Source organism: Myiozetetes cayanensis, unplaced genomic scaffold, assembly GCF_022539395.1.
Source record: "Myiozetetes cayanensis isolate MyiCay16 unplaced genomic scaffold, myiCay2020 scf27, whole genome shotgun sequence".
NCBI lineage: Eukaryota > Metazoa > Chordata > Aves > Passeriformes > Tyrannidae > Myiozetetes > Myiozetetes cayanensis.
In genome coordinates, this window is record NW_026087488.1 from 525,744 (window position 1) to 543,671 (window position 17,928).

General features: G+C 45.5%; 1 long non-coding RNA gene across 1 annotated transcript; it reads right to left on the reverse strand.

Annotated features, from left to right (window-relative positions):
* Positions 1-7,684: 7,684 nt before the first annotated feature.
* LOC126643534 (uncharacterized) lies at positions 7,685-14,623 on the reverse strand. Its single transcript, XR_007629762.1, has 3 exons — positions 14,488-14,623; positions 10,142-10,193; positions 7,685-8,252 (listed from the first exon to the last, which is right to left on the reverse strand). It is a non-coding gene; the product is annotated as an uncharacterized LOC126643534 (long non-coding RNA).
* Positions 14,624-17,928: the final 3,305 nt, after the last annotated feature.

Below are 17,928 nucleotides of genomic sequence, written 5' to 3' on the forward strand. Positions count from 1 at the left end.
GGGCGGGAGCGGCGCGGCCGCCGTGGCGCTGCGCATGCGCGGCCGGGGGCGGGGACGGCCGCCCGCCGCCATCTTGGGCGGCCGAGGCGCGGGTGCGCGTCCCGGCGTGCCCCGCGCGCGCCTCCCGGCGTGCCCCGCGCGCGCCCGCCCGCCTGAGGGGGGCGGGGAACAGACCGGGAATACACCGGGAATACACCGGGAATATACCGGGAACAGACCGGGAATACACCGGGAATATACCGGGCGTGCACCGGGAACACACCGGGAATACCGGGCGTGGTCCGGAAAAACGGGTCCTGTGCCAGGAATACCGGCGGCACCGGGCACACACCGCCAGTACCGGGGACACCGCCGATCCCACCGGGCACATGCTAGGAATAGTGGGGACACCGGGAATACCGGGCACCAGGTCCACCCCCTCCAGCCCCGGCCTGCCGCGGGCACCGGGCGCTGTCGCAGTTTGCAGGTGTCCGTGCTCAGGAGTGACCTTGTCCCGCAGCCCTGGAGTGCGGGGATCACTCGTGTCCGTGTGCCGGCAGCGCCGCCAACTCGCCGTGTCCCTTCGCATCTCCCAGGGCACCTCCGCAGGGCCGCTGTGGGAGCAGTCCCGCTCTACACCTGCAGCTGAATGTTTGCGTTAGCTACAGACCCCACCGGGCTGCCTCTCCGAGTGCCCCTGGTTTCACGGAGCGCTGTTCCCGCTCAGGATCAAACCCCGTGGTCCCCGGGGGCGCTGCCAGGACAGCCCTGGAAAATCGGGCGCTGCCTTCCTCAGTGCCGCCCAGCAGCACAGCCGAGCACCTGCGCCCATGAGTTCTCCCCTCGGTTTGCCAGCTGAACCCCTGTGATCTCTGGGGGCTGGCGTGTCAGAGCAGTGCCCGCTCGGGTTCTGCTCGGTGAGCACCAGAGATGCCCTGACAGCCCCCAGCCTGGACCCTGCTGCTGGCCGGGAATGCTGGAGCGGAGGAGCAGGAACCCTGCAGCTCCAGGACAGGGACCGGTCTGAAAAGCTGACCCGAGGGAAGAGGTAATTCCACGTGTAACATTATCTAGAGAGCAAAAACTCTGTGAGAAACTTCAAGGGACACTGGAAATTTTGTTATCAAAATCTATACAGTCTTACCTGTTACTCCTGCAAGCAGCAGGAGAGATTACTAACATAACCATTAGGTAATGGATCTCCGCGCTGGTGCCCAGGGCACCTGAGGATGCTGGTGTCAGCATCACCTGGGCTGGGCCATGGGCCCTCACTTGCTCTTGTTTGTGTTATTTTATACCTCAGTGGACAAGAGAGGCCAGCCCCACACAATGCAGGGCTGCCAAGGCAGCCAGGGAAAGTTTTTTACTTATTTTTTTAATTGACTAGATTCCAAGTTTTAGATCCACTTTAAACTTCAAAATTTCTCACCGTTCACACCTAGGGATAGTGATGTTGCAGAAATTCCCAAATACACTGCTGAAGTGCAAAATGGACTAAAAGTGAAGGGTAATTCAGTTTCAATATAGTGATTTCTTCAATATATTGAAACTTTTCAGTGATGAATTTCTTCACCAAAAGGGTGGTCACTATTGGAAGGGGCTGCCCAGGGAGGTGGTGGAGTCCCCATCCCTGGAGGTGTCCAAGGAACAACTGGGCATGGCACTCAGTGCTCTGGAATGAGTGACAAGGTGGGGATCGGGCATAGGGCTCAATGTTCTGGGAAATCTTTCCCAACCTTTATGATTCTATAATTAATATAATTAATTAATGATGAGACAAACAGTTGGACAAGTCAATAGGCCACATTTCTAGTGAGGAGCCAATGCTGTATGCATCTGACCCTTTTGTTAATGAAAAACAATCCAACCGGAGCAGCACATGTCAGCATCCTGTACCAGCATGTCCAGGACATGTTCAGAGATGTTCCAAAAAAAGAGGATTGGATCTGGCCATACTCTTTTGGGTTTTCTACCACCCAGTGTTTCTAAATCTCTGTGCTGGCCACTGGCAAAAGCTCTTTCCTTCTGTGGCAGAGAGAAGATTCCTGATTCCCCTGCAGGGCACTTGTCATGGGTATTTCATAGACATGTCAACATGAGAAACACAGGGGACTGAAATTTAGGGGAAGACTTTCAAATGGTTGCCCAAATTACCTTGGCTTTACTTCCATTTGTTTGCAAAGCAGGCAGAACTGCTTTGACAGCCTCAAAATTCTAGTATATCACATATTTTGGGGTGTGTAATAATGGCCAGTCTTCGCGAGCGAAGATCCGGGGAAGGTCTTTACACCTTCCAGCCTGCGCATTGGATTTTTTTAGGTGAGACACAGTGTGCGCGGAACTGAGCCCACCCTTTAATCCTAAGGTTCATCTGCCGGGGCCAAGCGAGCTTGGACGGTGGCAGCGAGGTCCTTAGGACGTAGATGGGTTGCCTTTTTACAGGGCTAACGAGCTCCATCAGCCCGGGAGTGGCCCTGACCGGGAATCGAACCCAGGTCTCGGCGGTGATAGCGCCGCGCCTTTACCACTAGACCACCAGGGGCTCCTTTGGGGTGTGTACTCAAGCAATAATTAGCATCTACCCAAGAAATTAAATCTGGTTCAGAGATTAATGAATTTTCCAAAGATCTTTAGGACATTTTAGGACCTAAATGCCTTTAGGATAGGCCTTTTATTCTCCTTTTACAGCTACCCTTCCTTGTAATATCATTGCTTCATACTGGGATGGAAAAAACCCCAGGTGCCAGCACAGCTGAACTGCGAGGAGTCCCAGGGCCCATTTTTCTTGGTCATTTCCTTGATTGCCACCAAGAACCTCCATAACAGCGAACACGGACCCTGCACCTTGGCAGGGAGGTGCAGACCCAAATTGCACAGCTCCTTCTGATTCCAACTTCAGATTTTTCTTCAGGATGTTCCCAAAGTCAGTATTTGCAGCTTGCACAGCCCCTCTGCAGTGCGAGCCAGGCTTCTTTGGGGGAGCTTTTGCCATCTGGGGTGGCACACACAGAGTTAGCTACTACAGCCGAGATTACGATTCCGAACGTTCCATCAACCCTTGCCGCACGCTTCCTGCTAAACACGGAAACTGGAGTCATTGATAATTCATATGCTGCCTCTGAATGAAAGATGTCATTAATATTCTACGCGTGTACATATTTGTGTAGCAAAGCACCCGCAGCGACTGCTCCACTGCAACCAACTTGTGTACGCGTTTCACATCCGCCGCGGTGCCCGACCTACAAAAGACACAGACCTCTGCAAGAGAAAAAGTTGCACAAAAATGCCTCCACAGATTTGAACTGAAAGAGCAGCGCAGTTTTAGTTTGGGACTGAATTCTGGTGACACAAATACTGTTATTACAAGGTGCCTAAGCACGTACCAAAAGAAAATTAACTTCTAGCTGTGCCTTGTTGTTCAATTTAATGAGTCAATGGGCATGTCTACCTGTGTCACTAACCCTGTCACTCGGATAAATCACAAGAAATTAGGATTATTTTCTTCTTTTTGTTCACTAGTGAATAGTAACTTTTCTGTGGCTCAAGCAAGACCTGGCTCTAGAACTGCAAATTGTCCACGTTATTTTTTATATAGGTGCAAAAGTTTTAGCAATCCTACTTCCAGTACTCATGTAGCTCTTCCTCTACATTATGAACATAAGGAAGAGGGCAATCTGTGTGTCCCTCTCTACCCGACATTCTTAACAGCATTAAAAAGAAAAGATAAATCCTGTCTCTGAGGTATCTCAGTGTTGGGAACCTTGTCCCTGTGCAAAGTCTTCACCTGTTGCAGTAGAAAGTCCAGGTACAAGTAGCATTTCAGCCTCTTATCAGTTCTGTTTTCACTGGTGAGGCTCTGACACAAACCTGGTTGCTCACCCTTGAGGTGCTCATCGAGGCCCTGACTGCCCTGGGCCTGGCTCCCCTGGTAGTCCCAGTTCATCTGCTGGTTCTGTGTTTTTGTGAAGCTGTAATCAGTGTCTGCTCGGCCTCACGTTCACCCTCTCTGTCCCCATGCAGTAAGATGTTAAAAATACCCTTTTTTGTGAGGCTGTGAGACCAGGTGTTGTACATAACAACTTTGACCTTTAAGATTTTAAGCTTGTTCAAGTTTTTAATGTAAGAGTATTAATTGCAGGTATTTATTGCCATACAAGATGATATTTTTTGTTCCCAAAACCTTAAAATGTATGAGAATTAAGAAAACTTAACTTAATTAAGAAACTTATTCAAGGACAAATATACTTATTTTTAAAGCTTTTATTTAATAGTTTCAGCAAATTATTCCTTATATCTTCAAAATGTTTTTCTGAGTTACAGTGAAGACCAGTAACATGCACATTCCTAATAAAAAGGATGATAAAGCAGTGCAGAGTTAATAAAGGATCCACCTTTTAATCTAATTGGGCATGCACTTTTGCCTGCAAAAGCTGCACACAGGTCTCATGCTAATGCTGCAGCTGAACATGCAGATTAGGTCATCGTGGCTCGTGTAGCTAACCAGAATAATTTGTGCATAAGTACCTGATTTGCATAGAAAACTGCTGCAAAGGCCCGTGCTGGTATTTGGGATCCAGTGAATTGCTTCTGGCTGTCCCAGATGTGCTGCACAGCTGCAGTTCAGCAGTTGGATGGACTCTAGCACAGGCCTTGTCATACCTCAGCATCCCCTGTCCTCTCACCTGTAACCTGTAGGAGTCACACTTCAGGTGAAATAAAAGAAACTACCACTGCTAGAGGCAGCGATGTAAGGTTGCTTCCCAAATTTGTATCCAAGTAGAACAAGCAGATATAACCTCAGAGTTGGGGAAGTAGGCCAAAGCACATGAGTGGGAGGCTGTAGTGTTAAAAGAGGGGAGCACAAACTAATGTTGATGTACTCTTAATCCATGGTTATCCCAGATTAAACTGCCTTCTGGAGAGGTTTCCAGGGACCTTTTCACATTGAGGTCTTTACCCTTGGTCACTAGAAGCATTTCTCCTCTTGAGTTTATGTTTTGAAAAGGATGAGATAAACATTTCTTGCCCTGTGTATCGCTCGCAGTGCTGCTGAGTCAAAAGCACAGTTGAAAACAAAGCAAATGTGGTGCTTTTTAAGTTCTTCAAATTCCACTGCTAATTATAGTGATGTGTAATCATGTATGTTGTTACTGCTGACACTATCCACCCCTCTTCTAAATTCTTTTCACTATGTTCCTTTCCACTTGCAATAATAAAGCCCTGCCAGCAATGCTAAGTGACACTGCTTGCATTCTATAGAATCAACATAGGGTATTTAGAGAGAGTGTATATAGATTTTTATGTAATCATCAAAGGGTGTTTTTATTGCACTCAACCTAAAAGACATTCTTGTGTTATTCTTCGTGCTTTTATAATTTCATTGTTTATATATAACACGTAGAATTCTGGAATTTTCTTTTAAGTGAAGAGTTTCTTCCCTCTGACTTATTTCACCCATAGGTATTGCTTTGCTATTGCAGTCCTGAGCAGCTCTTTCAAGTTCTGCTTTTACAGCACAAAGCTGTTGTTCAGGATACTGTAAAACATCAGGGAAGTGTGGCCTCTGCCTGACGGGTGCTGCAGCATTCCAAACACAACGTTATGGGACATGGATCTGTATGTAGTTGATCCATGAATATTGGAGAAAGCTGTTACTCATCATGTCATTCCATTAGAGATGTGGGAAATGGGAAGAGCTGTGTAGGACCTGTCCATGGGGGCTGTCCCGAAGGGAGTGATGCAGTGTGACTGCACTGGGGTGTGCCGTGGTGACCAACCCTCGCTGTGCTCCGCAGGTCCCGCGGGAGCAGAGCTGGCTCCAGACCCTGCTGCTGCTTCTCCCACAGGAGGATGGACTTCACTGCTGACGTTGGTCACACTGCAGAGGAGTTTGTAGCTACAGGCTGAGGTATGCAGGGAGCCTGGTCAATGCCAGCTGGGAAAATGGCTTTAAATCTTACATGTCTGCTAAACAACAGTATAATCCTGAACAGAAATACTTCCTCTTACGGGCAAAATTCATGCTTTTTTCCTAGTGTCCAATCTGTTTAGCTAACAAACCTGTACCAGCTTTAGTAAACTGACAGTCTGTTCTCCCATTAAAAACAGCAACATTTTACTAACCAATAGGACTATTCAAAAGTGTAAATGCCAAACTGATGTTTCAGTTTTTAAATTTTACAATATTTATTATAAGCGGAAAATGAAAATTCTCTTTTAGATTAGAAACTATTGTTTCCCAGCAACATCATGGATGTTATTGGTCTAACTAGAAGGCTGAGGAGTTGAAATAGGTGTGTGCTGAGAGCCCCATCAATTTCTGAAAAGATGGTCCAGGTTTCTTTCCAAATGGAATATTGCAGCTTCCCCACAAGCAGGAGGTAGGTGGCTCAAATGCCGTGTGATTCACGGCCATAAGAATGCACCACCACCACCAACCCATGCACAGATACACACCCTAGTCAAATTATACATTGACACATTCTGAAACTGAAACTTTTGGCAAGCAATTACTCACGTTAGTGATGCTGTGATTCAGTGTGGGGCTGGCTGGTGATGAAACGCTGCAGGGCTGCTCCTCATGGCACCTGGCACCAGGAAACAGGAACCTTAGCCTGCCTCGTTACCGCTGGTTTCCCTCTGGAGAACAGCTATAATTAATATTATTTTATCCTAAATGATTGTGAAGAAGGACAACTTAGAGACATCACCTGTCACAGTAGGTGTTTTCTAGTAAATCTACTGAAAATTGTAAGTGGAAGAAAAAGTCTGAGATTTAAAACTTTTGTCAGATAGCAAAGGCACAGCACAGGGCAGAGCTTGCTGTGGCTTTTGGGGAGCTGCAGCTGCTGCCCAGGGAAGTGCAGCTTTGGGAACTATAAAGGACAGAGGCAGTGAAAGGGTTTGTTCTGTGGTACACAAACACAAACACTGCTTTAGTCAATCCCTTCTGGCTGGAACTGTAATTCTGAATAGGGGGGCAATGAGAAGAAAGAAGGAACGTCTATCCATATTTGGAGAAGTTACAAATTCTTAACACTGATACACTGTGATATCCTGTGCTTTATTCTCTTGGGAACTCCTCTTCTTTGGGCCAAATCATTTCATGTCTCTTGAATACTTCTTAAAACATTTCCAACGCCAGCATAATTCATTCATGTTTATGAAGTCTGTTTATATTTGTGCTTCATTAAATGTCACCACAAAAATAATACTATAAAGTATTGGAAAAAATCTCTTCCCAAACCACTGGTGAAGCTCTTGGTGGCTGTGATGGAATTAATCATCCAACTGGTCTGCAGTGTCTATAGCAGACAGTGACTGTGCCTCCACACTCCGCTGGCTGCAGATCTCCCTCAGACCTTTTGTGTACTTCTGTTGTTTGTTCTAAGCATCATTTAGTGCCCTCAGTGACCTCATTATGTTTATATCTATAATTAGAAAAAGATACATTTTAGGATGTGACATTTTGGCCAGGTTAGAAAGCGCACTTTATTAAAATTGCTTTGGAAAGGATACATTGTCCCTCACTCTCCACTGGATTTTCTGTATTCTTTCCAAATAGGCAACTCTTAACAAATTTCATTAAACTAATGTGTATTACCTAAAAATTTATAAAAGACTGAGTTCTGTGATTTTAAGAACTCTCTATGAAAAAGAACTCTTTTTTACCTGAAGGTAAAAAATCAGCATCCAACTGTGACATAAGAATTTGCAGGTAAAACTTCCACTGGTGCTAGTTCGAGCTGCACTGAAAGGAGATTATAGTTATGTAATAGAATGTTTTAGTGAATAGGTTCACAGTTCAATAAATTATTATATGACTGAAAGACACATGGGGCAGAGTGGGCTCAGCAGATGACAGGACATGATTTCCAGAGTGTTCACCCTTCATTTTACACCAGTACTCCTTCTGGTTTAGCCAGGAATGATCCACAGCTATAACTAGGAACAAGATGCGAGACTGGAATTGTAAAAACGACAGTTGTGAGGCTCAGTTTGTTCTCATTTTAAACCATAGAGATATCCTTGGTTAGAGATGGTGTTAATAAATAACAACAATCCTTATTTGGAATTGAGAAGGATTTCTAATTGAGAATGATTTCATAATTCTTAGAACAGGGGAATAAACTCCTCTTTGGTTCATTTAGAGAGTCCCAGTAGATTTCCATTTGGCCTGGAGAGTTTTCTCTGTCCCCATTTTCAGGCTTCGTTGCGTTATCTGTATTCACTGTTTTATCTCCTATGGCAGCTTCTTCATTATTAAGCAGACTCTGAGAAGGAGAGATTGGATTAGATCAGTTTTGTCATCAGTTTGTGCCATCTAAATGGCACAAGACAATACAAAGTATCTCCTAACATTTCTGACATACTGACAAAGCAGATTTATTGATATGAAGTCTATCTAACATATCTGATCTGTACAGTCTTCTGACAGATTGTATTTGCAAAGCTGCTCTGGAATTTTTCAAAACGAACCAACCAACTAATTTGCCTCCTTTTAGGACTTGTGCAGGAGGGTGTAACACAGCCAGGTGTTGACCCGCCCACAGAGACTGAGAACTGCATAAATAGGGAGCTTAAGTTTGCAAAGTTGTTTCTTCCCATAGCAATATTTCCTAGGATTCTTATTTCTTAGGGCTTAGAATTCAGAGGCCTGATGGTACATAACACAGCTGAAGAAAATACCTTTTGTTTTAAGTTGCCAATGTAACCATGATTTTAAAAAAACAAACCCAAAACAGAACAGACAGTGTTGGGAAGGGCAACTGATTGACAGTGTGCCAGAACAATGGAGTTAGGTAAGGCTGTTAAAAAGCAATGGAATTATGGTAAGATAGTAATGACTACTATGGGAGTCTGGATTGTAAAATTTTCAGCTGTAATGGCTCAACAGTCAGTTCTGTAAAATTCACCTTTGTGCAGCCACTTGCACATCTGTAGGAACAGGCACATGCATAGCTGGTGAATGCTGGTCCAGGAGTTTGGTTCTGGAGCAGCTGTGTGTGCAATTTTCATTGATCACAGAGCTTCTGTTGCAGAAGCAGGAAGAAATTAAGCATCCCCGAAACTGCTAAGAGTTACTGCAGTGAGTTCAAAAGAAAAAGGAAATTACAAGTGCTGCTTTCTCCATCCCCTGCCTTGTCTGTCTGCTGATGTTCAGGAGACCTTCACCTGTTATTTTCAGGTGAGCAGAGCTGGGCTACACGTGCCAGCAGAGCTTTCAGTAGCATTTTTTGAATGCAGGGAGATGCCTGTAGGCAATTCCAGAAACACAGCTTTTATTTTCCTTTTCGTGACAGAAAAAGACCAAACACTGAAAACGGTGATGATTGCATTTTAATAACTGAAAAATCAAGTAAGTTTTAAATGTCTATAAACAGATTCTCAGGGGAAAATAAACTAAAAACATTTCCACCTTCAACCTGAGACATCAGCCTTCAGAGCGTGTAACCTGCCAGGTTCTGTGTGTTCACCATTATGTACTTTGTACAAACCACTTTTTTTAGTTCAGGGTGGTTCTCCCACAAGGGAATCTTCCCATGCTCCAAGTTAATTATGTTTCTCTCCTCTCGAGTTTCTTTACTACCTAGAAATTTAAGCTAATGTGTTCTATTTTAGGTTTTTAAAAGTGCTCAGTGTTATGAAAACTATGTACTCATGTAAAAAAGATGACAAAAATCTGAATGCAGGGAAGTAGAGGACAGCTAGAGATCATCCTAGTTCTCTGTCCTGGGTCTGGTCAGGACAGGGTTAATTTTTAATATCATTCCTAAACCACAACATTCTCATAGAACATAATATCTCTAAAATAGTTGTCCTGAAGTAGTCCTGCATTATGCTGTGCAAAATGTATACATTTTAATGAGGTGAGTTAATCCCTATATTCTAGGAAAAGACCTTGATAGCGTTATCTGTCATTACTTACAATACTGTATGAGTTAGAGTGCACAGAGTCTGGGGCTGCCAGACCAGTTCAGGAAAAACAACCTTTTACAGGGCACTGAAACTGAGGTGCTTACAGGCCCTCAGCTCCAGCTGGGGTTGGTATCAGCAGGGACAGCTATAACAGAGAGGGACACGGCTTTCCTAAGATAACACTGGATGCTGAGGCTTTGTAATAAATCTCTTGCCCCACAATTTCCATTATCCTTGTACACACCTGGAAGTCTTCAAAGCCTGTTAGCAAACAGCAACAAGTGTTCCACTGGCACCTAAGATGGGGAAAATAAAACAGCAGTGTTAAATGTCACGCTTGGAAATGGCAATTGTACGTGTTCAGCAGCCCTTTACCCACTGAAGATTAAAAAATAATGTGGGTCCTTGCTGGAGGGATGCATTGCCAGGCAGAAAAATGGAAAGCACTGAGCTCAGGAGAGCTGAGCCCGCTGAATGCACTGGCAGGAGCCTGTGCCAGTGAGCTGTTACCTAATGACTTGGTAATTCAAGCTCTGATACAGTCAGGGAGCACAAGGGAGTCTCTTGTAGCCCGGCATTTAGAGTCCTGAAACTAAAAATCAGCTAAAATTACTGGATTTTCTTTTTTAATATTGTTAGTGCAGTGTTCATGTGAGCTCTGAGACATGAAGGGTTGCAAAATGGAGTTACACATGGCTGTAAAGCCAGAATGGAGAAGTGGAGTCAAATAAGCAAGCAGGAGCCTCTGTAGTGTAAACCTTGAGCAGTGAGGGCTCTGCAGTCCAACAGTGGTGAGACACTGCTCCCAGAGCAGCTGCCAAGGGCTCATGGAGGCTGCTGGAAATCAGACAGGTCAGCAGGAGTGCTTAGAGCCAGGTGCCTGGCAAAGCCTTTGGTCCCCACGTCCCAAGGGAGCAGTGGGGTGATCTGGGAGACAGCCGGTGTGGTGACTGCGGAGGGGAGTGATGCTGCTCTGCGGGAGGAGGCTTCTGGAGGGCAAGGAATTTCCTTCGGTGGCTGGTGGTGGTTGTGGTTTGGTGTGTGGGTTCCTGTCTCACCCGTAAACTCATATGAAGATTGGCAGTAAATGGATTGGTGGAGGCTCTCTAGGTAAAGGAGAGTAAAGGCTGCTGGATCTTCAGTTTAAAGAACGCAGTCAAAGCAGTGAATACAGCCCTGTTCCAACCAGTGATGGCATTTCTGTGCAAAGGTTGCAATTAGCAAAGTACGTTCTTTTCAGATCATTCGTAATGGGTGTAAGAGCTTGACATTATCTACTTACTGTATCCCAAGACCAGCTTAAAACCACTGTGGAACCTCCTCATGGCACGTTGGAAATGGAGTAGAAAATTTGAGGACTTGTATTAAGTCCTTTAAGGTCTTGTAGTAAAATTAATTTTCGTAGCAGAACTTCAGTGGTTTCACTGGGTGACACTGACAGCACTCTAGAATCCTGTACTGATTTATTTTTGTGCACTTCATTCTTCATTTCATTGCCTTGTTTCTTGTGGAGTAATTTACATATATGCAAAATGAATGTAAAAAAAATCAAATCAAAATCGTGGCCTTTCTCACTAAGGTTTTGTAAGTGCTAATAATAGAACAGGGTGCAAAGCAAGTGGAGAATCTTGCCTTCAGGCATGAGTCTGCTTTCATAGCATTCTTATCCAGTTCTTTGTTTTGATGTTATTCTTAATTTATCAGTATTTTTACTAATTAAAAAATAGTCAATAAACTACTCCATTCAAAAAATGTTGTTAAACTCAACAACTAATACACATTTTAATCTGGAGTGTTGAGAATGATGGTGAGAAGCAAAACAGGATGGAGTGGGGGTAGGGAACTTGGAATAATTTAAAGAAATTGCAGGAGAAGGCGAGAAGCTCATTTTATTCCCATTTAGCAATTAAGGCAGGATTCCATCTTTATCCGTCATAGCAGACAGAAGGAAAGAAAGAGAGGAGGGGGTCATGAGTTGGGTGTTTGGCTGTGAGCATACCAGTTGTGATGGGCGAGGAAAACACAGCAAAAGAGAGAAGTGGCTGTTGGTATCCACAATCAGAAAATGTCTGAGCAGGGTGGCGGTCAGCTCAGCAGAGGGTCTGTAGCCCCCGTATTAGCCAGGTGGCCAGTTCCCCACTTAGCCTGCCAAGTGAGTTGATCATCAGCTTGGAGCCAGACAGAGTGCCAGGTGGCCAGATCCATCACTCAGCATCCAATTAACAATGACACTGGTTTGGAGCCAAGCGGGAAGGCGGCTCTGCAACCGGGAGAGGGACCATCCCTGTATCACCAGTGCTGTCCCTGCGGCAGCTCCAGCTGCCTTCCATTTCTCTAGAAACTCTGGGCTTTTTGAGACCTTGCTTTGCGTTGTTTTGGTTGGTTGTTTTTGGGGTGGCTTTTAAGCAGTAAAACTGCCTAAATCTTTTGGGTATCTCCAATGTTATTCTTTTCTGGCACTTCCTCTGTGCCTCAGACAGAGCTGTGCTGCACTGTGAGCAGTGGGTCTGTCCACATGAGAAAGAAGCTACCCAAGTCATTTGACCTCTGAACTGCACTGCGGTATGGACTCAATTTAGGGAATGTTAGCCTATGTCTGGTACTGGGATCATGGCACAGGTCGATCAAGCCTGGTTATACATGAATTACGTGGCAAGAAATGACCCTCCACTCAGTTCTCATCAAGACTTTTACATATAAAGGCAGTTTTCAAACTCTGCTTTTTACACTGATTCAACATTCTGTAAAGGCAATTGTCTTTTAAAGGCTTTTTCACCTTAGTGTGTTATGTAAGATGTTCTTCATTATCTACACATTATTTAGTGGGTCTGCTTTTCCCACTCTTTGCCTCTGTATAAATTTTCCATAGGTTTAAATGGAAGTACGAGATTCAAGGTTTGTTGTGATTACGTGGGTATAATCATGGATTTCCTAAGAAAGCTTTGGAAGACAATCTGGATCAGGGAGATGGGATGGCCCAGTGAAGCTGCTTGTTCAAATTACCCCAGAATTTGTTGGGCAGTCGTGGTCCCCAGAGGTGGCTCTCTGGAGGCCCCTACACCCAGTGAACATGGTCTCTTTTTAAGCCTTACTGGTCTGCCATAGGAGCGAAGCTAAAAGGGTTTGAAGTCTTTTCCACTCCAAAGAAATCTGGTTGAGACATGTAAGTAGAGAATATTTGTCAGTTTTATTCAAATGTTGTGAACAAATAGAGGTCTTCCATTTGTAGCACCTTGTGTTAAGTACTAAGGTATTAGAAAAACAAGGGGAAGGGGAGTATTTCAAAATTCATCTCACTTCAGACATCTCATAGGCTGAAAATAGCATTCCACCTTTAGACTGGCAATTAGGGCAAAATAAACACTTCAGAATGAAGCAAACGGACTGGCTGAAAGTGAGATAATAGTTTATAGGAATGGAACCATTTATAGCCTGCAGGAGACAGCCCAGTGACTCACGGGCAGCACGGGGAAGGTGCTCTCAGGGGAGAGGCCTGGTCAACGTCTCAGAGCTGTCACTGCAGCTACACACGTGACAAACTGACAGAGAATGACTGTCAGGGGTTTGTGGTTCTACCTGGGCAACTACAAATAATGACATTTAAAACTCATTTTCACAGGCTGGGTATCAGATTGGTCACATCTCATTGCTTCATTATATGTGAGTACAAGGATATGCATATGAGACAATTAGCTACATCAAGCATGGTGTTTAAAAGAGATGGTGTTGTCTCACCTGGCAGATGGAATACATACCTGTGCTCATTTCAAGTTCTCAGATGCTCTCTTCATTAAATCATGTAATACTTCTTTATGTTAGATTTCTCAGTGATGAGGCAGGAATAGCAGTTTTGATCTATAACTCCTTAAAGTCAATGAAATATCTTGGCATTTTTGGATGAATGAGACAGTAACTGATGTACTATAATCCTGAGTTGACTCAGACTGGCCCTGTGACCTTGTGTTAGCCTCTCTCACCAGTTTCCATGGCAAAACCGAGCTAAAAGTGCTTAATTATCCACTTTATCTACTAAATAGGGTTAAGACTGGGGATGTTATGACCATTTAATTACTCTTTGTAATGAGCTCTGAAGAGAAGCAACTAAGAGCCGATGGTGGTGGAGTAAATCTCACAGCTGCTGGATAAACTGTGCTGGTAGAGTGGGAGGCCGAACGTGCCCAGGGTTGCCCCAGATGCCGATGCTGAGCGATGCTGATCATCCCGCGTCCCTGCGGGCTCTGTGGTCCCAGTCCCACACACCGAGGGGCTGCGCGGTCCCATCCCCGCACACACCGAGGGGTTCTGTGGTCCCATCCCCGCACACACCGAGGGGTTCTGTGGTCCCATCCCCGCACACACCGAGGGGTTCTGTGGTCCCATCCCCGCACACACCGAGGGGTTCTGTGATCCCATCCCCGCACACACCGAGGGGCTGCGCGGTCCCAGCCCCGCACACACCGAGGGGCTGCGCGGTCCCAGCCCCGCACACACCGAGGGGCTGCGCGGTCCCATCCCCGCACACACCGAGGGGCTGCGCGGTCCCAGCCCCGCACACACCGAGGGGCTGCGCGGTCCCATCCCCGCACACACCGAGGGGCTGCGCGGTCCCAGCGCCGCACCCGCTGCCAGGGCCGGGCGGTCGGTGGGTCCCAGCGCTGCCTCCCTCGGCAGTGTGGCGATCGCTGAGCGTGATGCCAAGCCCTTGCATCATCCGCCCTCCTCCGCCACAGCTGCGATAGTCACAATTACGCTGGGAGGAGTGTGTCTGTCTGTGGCGTTGCTGCCGTTGGATCCCTCGCAGACCATCCCACGGAGGTGGGGTTTCCGCCGTGCTTACGTGTCTGTGTTTCAAATCAGCCTCTCCTTGTGCAGCTCCTCTGCTCCTCTGAGCCCTGCACACACGGGGGCTGCAGCGGGCGAGGACAGCCTGTGGCCGGCAAACTGCCCGCAACCTCCGCAGCGATCCGACCCCCAGACATCCCCTGCTCGCCCCCCGAGCCCCCCGCTGGTCATCTCCCCCCTCCTCGGCTGGCCGGCCCTTCTGCCGGCACGGGAGAGGAGAGGTTCTCCCAGTCCAAGGGAACTTGGAGAGAGAAAAAGCTTTATTAGGCCAACTTTTTGGTTATGAGCGAGAGGACAGACGCCCAGTAGCGGGCAGGGTAATCCCCGACTGACCGTGCTCACGTGGAGGAGCCCCACGCTGTGCATCAGCTCTGCCCTCACTGGGACGTGCTCACACAGCTACGCCAGCAACCCAAGGTTGCCTGTTATCTCTGAGCAGTACACAACGAACAAGCTTATTTTGAGAAACAACTTAAAATAACAAGGTTTTGCTTGCTTTCTAGGTCCAGAACTGCTTCTTTATCTTGTCTTCAATTTTTTTTTGTGAAATATAAAAGAATTATGATTTTGTCTTTTTTTTCTTATATTTTAGCATGACTGCTTTTAGAATACCTCCATCTTCTTGGACCAGCAGAAGTGTGATTTCGTATCAGCTTCCTAAGGGCAGGAATTAATGTAGTTGAGTGCATTGATGAAGGCAGTGGCCAGTCAGAGGGAAAAGACAGAGAAAGGAATGGTCAGCTTTACATATTTCAAAACTGAAAGTTCCAGATAGGTCCTTCCCCAGAGATTTTTTTTTTCTACTGTAATTAATTTTTCATTCTCTATTGATGATTTATTTTTACCAGCATCATCAGGCAGTATTTACATTTGTTTGTTTTTATATTAGAATGTTGATGAACAACATGTGAAAGAACCAAACACAAATGAGTTCAAAGATGACATCACTTTGTCATTAATGTAATTTGGGGCTCAGTTATCAACAATCTTACATTCTCAGATGCCATTTGAAAACCTGCTGAAGGACCAGACAATTGGAATGACCATCTGTAATTCAGTCCACTCAGATACCATCTCAGAGGTTGTGGAATCCTGTTCCTAAATGTCTTACACCACAGAATTTTGTGGTGATTTTTACCACAAGAGGATGAGATGAGAGTCTTCTCCAGGTTAGAATCTCTCCTGGCCCTCTTTTCTCTGGTGTCCCAAATCCTTGCTGTGAACAGGCCCCTGGATAGGCAGTAAGGGAGGATTTTGCAACACATATGAAGGGTAAAACTCCTTGCTTTGATTGCGGGTGCCTTTCACTGCAGCACTGCTAAATTCCTGCTAATTTCAGCTAAGCTCTATGTATTGCTAATTTCAGATTTCCTTGCCCTAGTCCCTCTGATGCCCTCCTTGACACCCACGTGTCCAATAACCTGATGTATCACTGCACACAGTCCGCTCCCTGTCTCAGCAAGGGCGGCTGAACACACCTGGGAGGTGCTCAAAAAGGCTGATGGAACACAGAGAGCCCCTACCAGTCACCATGAACCGTGTTGCCCCAAGGAAATGAAAATTGCCTGCCTGTTCTACACCACTGTGCAATGCAGATTAGAATATGGCTTTAGGTATTTGGGTGCTTTAAGCCTGAGTGTAAGATTTTTTTTACCTCCATAATAATGAAGTGGAACTAAATACTCTGTTTTCCAATGTGCCACAAGGCTGATTAAACAGGAGGCTGGCAAAAGGGGTTTAGAGCAAACATTTAGCTTTGGGTATTCTTTTGTTTATTATTTTTGAACAGTGGGTTGGAGCAGATTATAAAGCTTGAAATGAATATAAATAGTTTCCTGGTTTAAAAAAAAAAAAAAAAAAGAAAAAAATTTAAAAATAGAAGAGGACCTAATTTAAACCTTGCCCTGAGGAGCTGGCAGCTCAAAGCCAACACGTGGAGTCGTGTAGTGGAACTGTAAAGTGTAATTCCTCACCAAAAGGAAATGAAACTCATCTAGTTGGGTTTGCTTCACATTGTCTCCCAGCCCAGCTGTCTGAGGAGCTGTTACCAACATACTCGTACTGGGAATTAGGAAGCTATTATTTACAACAGAAGTGTGTACTAGCTCTTCTCCACTGCAGAATACCTTCTTAGCATTGAATGATTTCTGCAGCACTCACGGAAGGGCAGCGATCCTCATCATTTTACTAGTCCTTATCATCTGGGAAATATTCAGAAATGCTTCTTCCCAGCACACCTGTGCAACTCCGTGTGTTCCACATCTCTGCACGGGGATGCTGCCCCTTCCCAGGAGTCCCAGTTCACTTTTGGGATCCTGGATTTACTGCTAGCATTAAGGCTAGTTAATAAGCCTAATAACACTGATATCATTGTTATCTGTAAGACTTGCATGAGCAGGAGGCTCATATTGAAAAGTGGGTAGAGCGAGGAAGGAAGGGCCAAGTGAGGCGTTAGGGCAAGTGGAACAGCAGGCTCTGCCTTCCCAGCTCCGCAGTGTGACCACAGACAAGCTCTTCCTATTCATCCTAGCTCTTGGTTTTCCTTAAGAAATCTGGCAAAGGATCAGGCAATGCATAATGGAAAGGCTGCTGAATGCTGCAAGCGACGAAACCCCCCAGCATTTGGCATTTATTTTTGTTGCATTTGGAGATGTGGACTGGGTAATCCAATATGGCTTTTATGTCTTATCTGGTATTGTTTGCAGCAGGCCTGTTTAGTGAGCATGTCACCTTTAGGCACTAGTGGTGAACAACATCTGAAAATGGAACCTTAACCAGCTGCTGCTGGAGCAGTCCGAGAGCACAGCTCACAGTGAACGCGGGGCTCCGTGAACGAGGGGCTGTCCTCTGATGGCACTCTGTGCCAAACTGCCTTGAATTTAAGACTTCTCATGTGAACATGTGGGAAAATAAATGATGCAGCTTGGAAATGTCAGTGGAAAATAATATATCTTTATTTATCCCTATTTTCTTGTTTACAGATCTGTGCAGCCACAAATAACAGATCAATGTGTTTGCTTACATCCATGTTGCATCTTATATGTGTTTATTAACAGGTACAAAATATCCATGTCTCTGTCCAGTGTGTTAGGAACTGTAGAGGGGTTTTTGACTCACTAATTAATATAGATTTTTTATCTATTGAGAACAGGGCTGAAAGTGGACTTATCAAAAAATGCCCCGTAGATG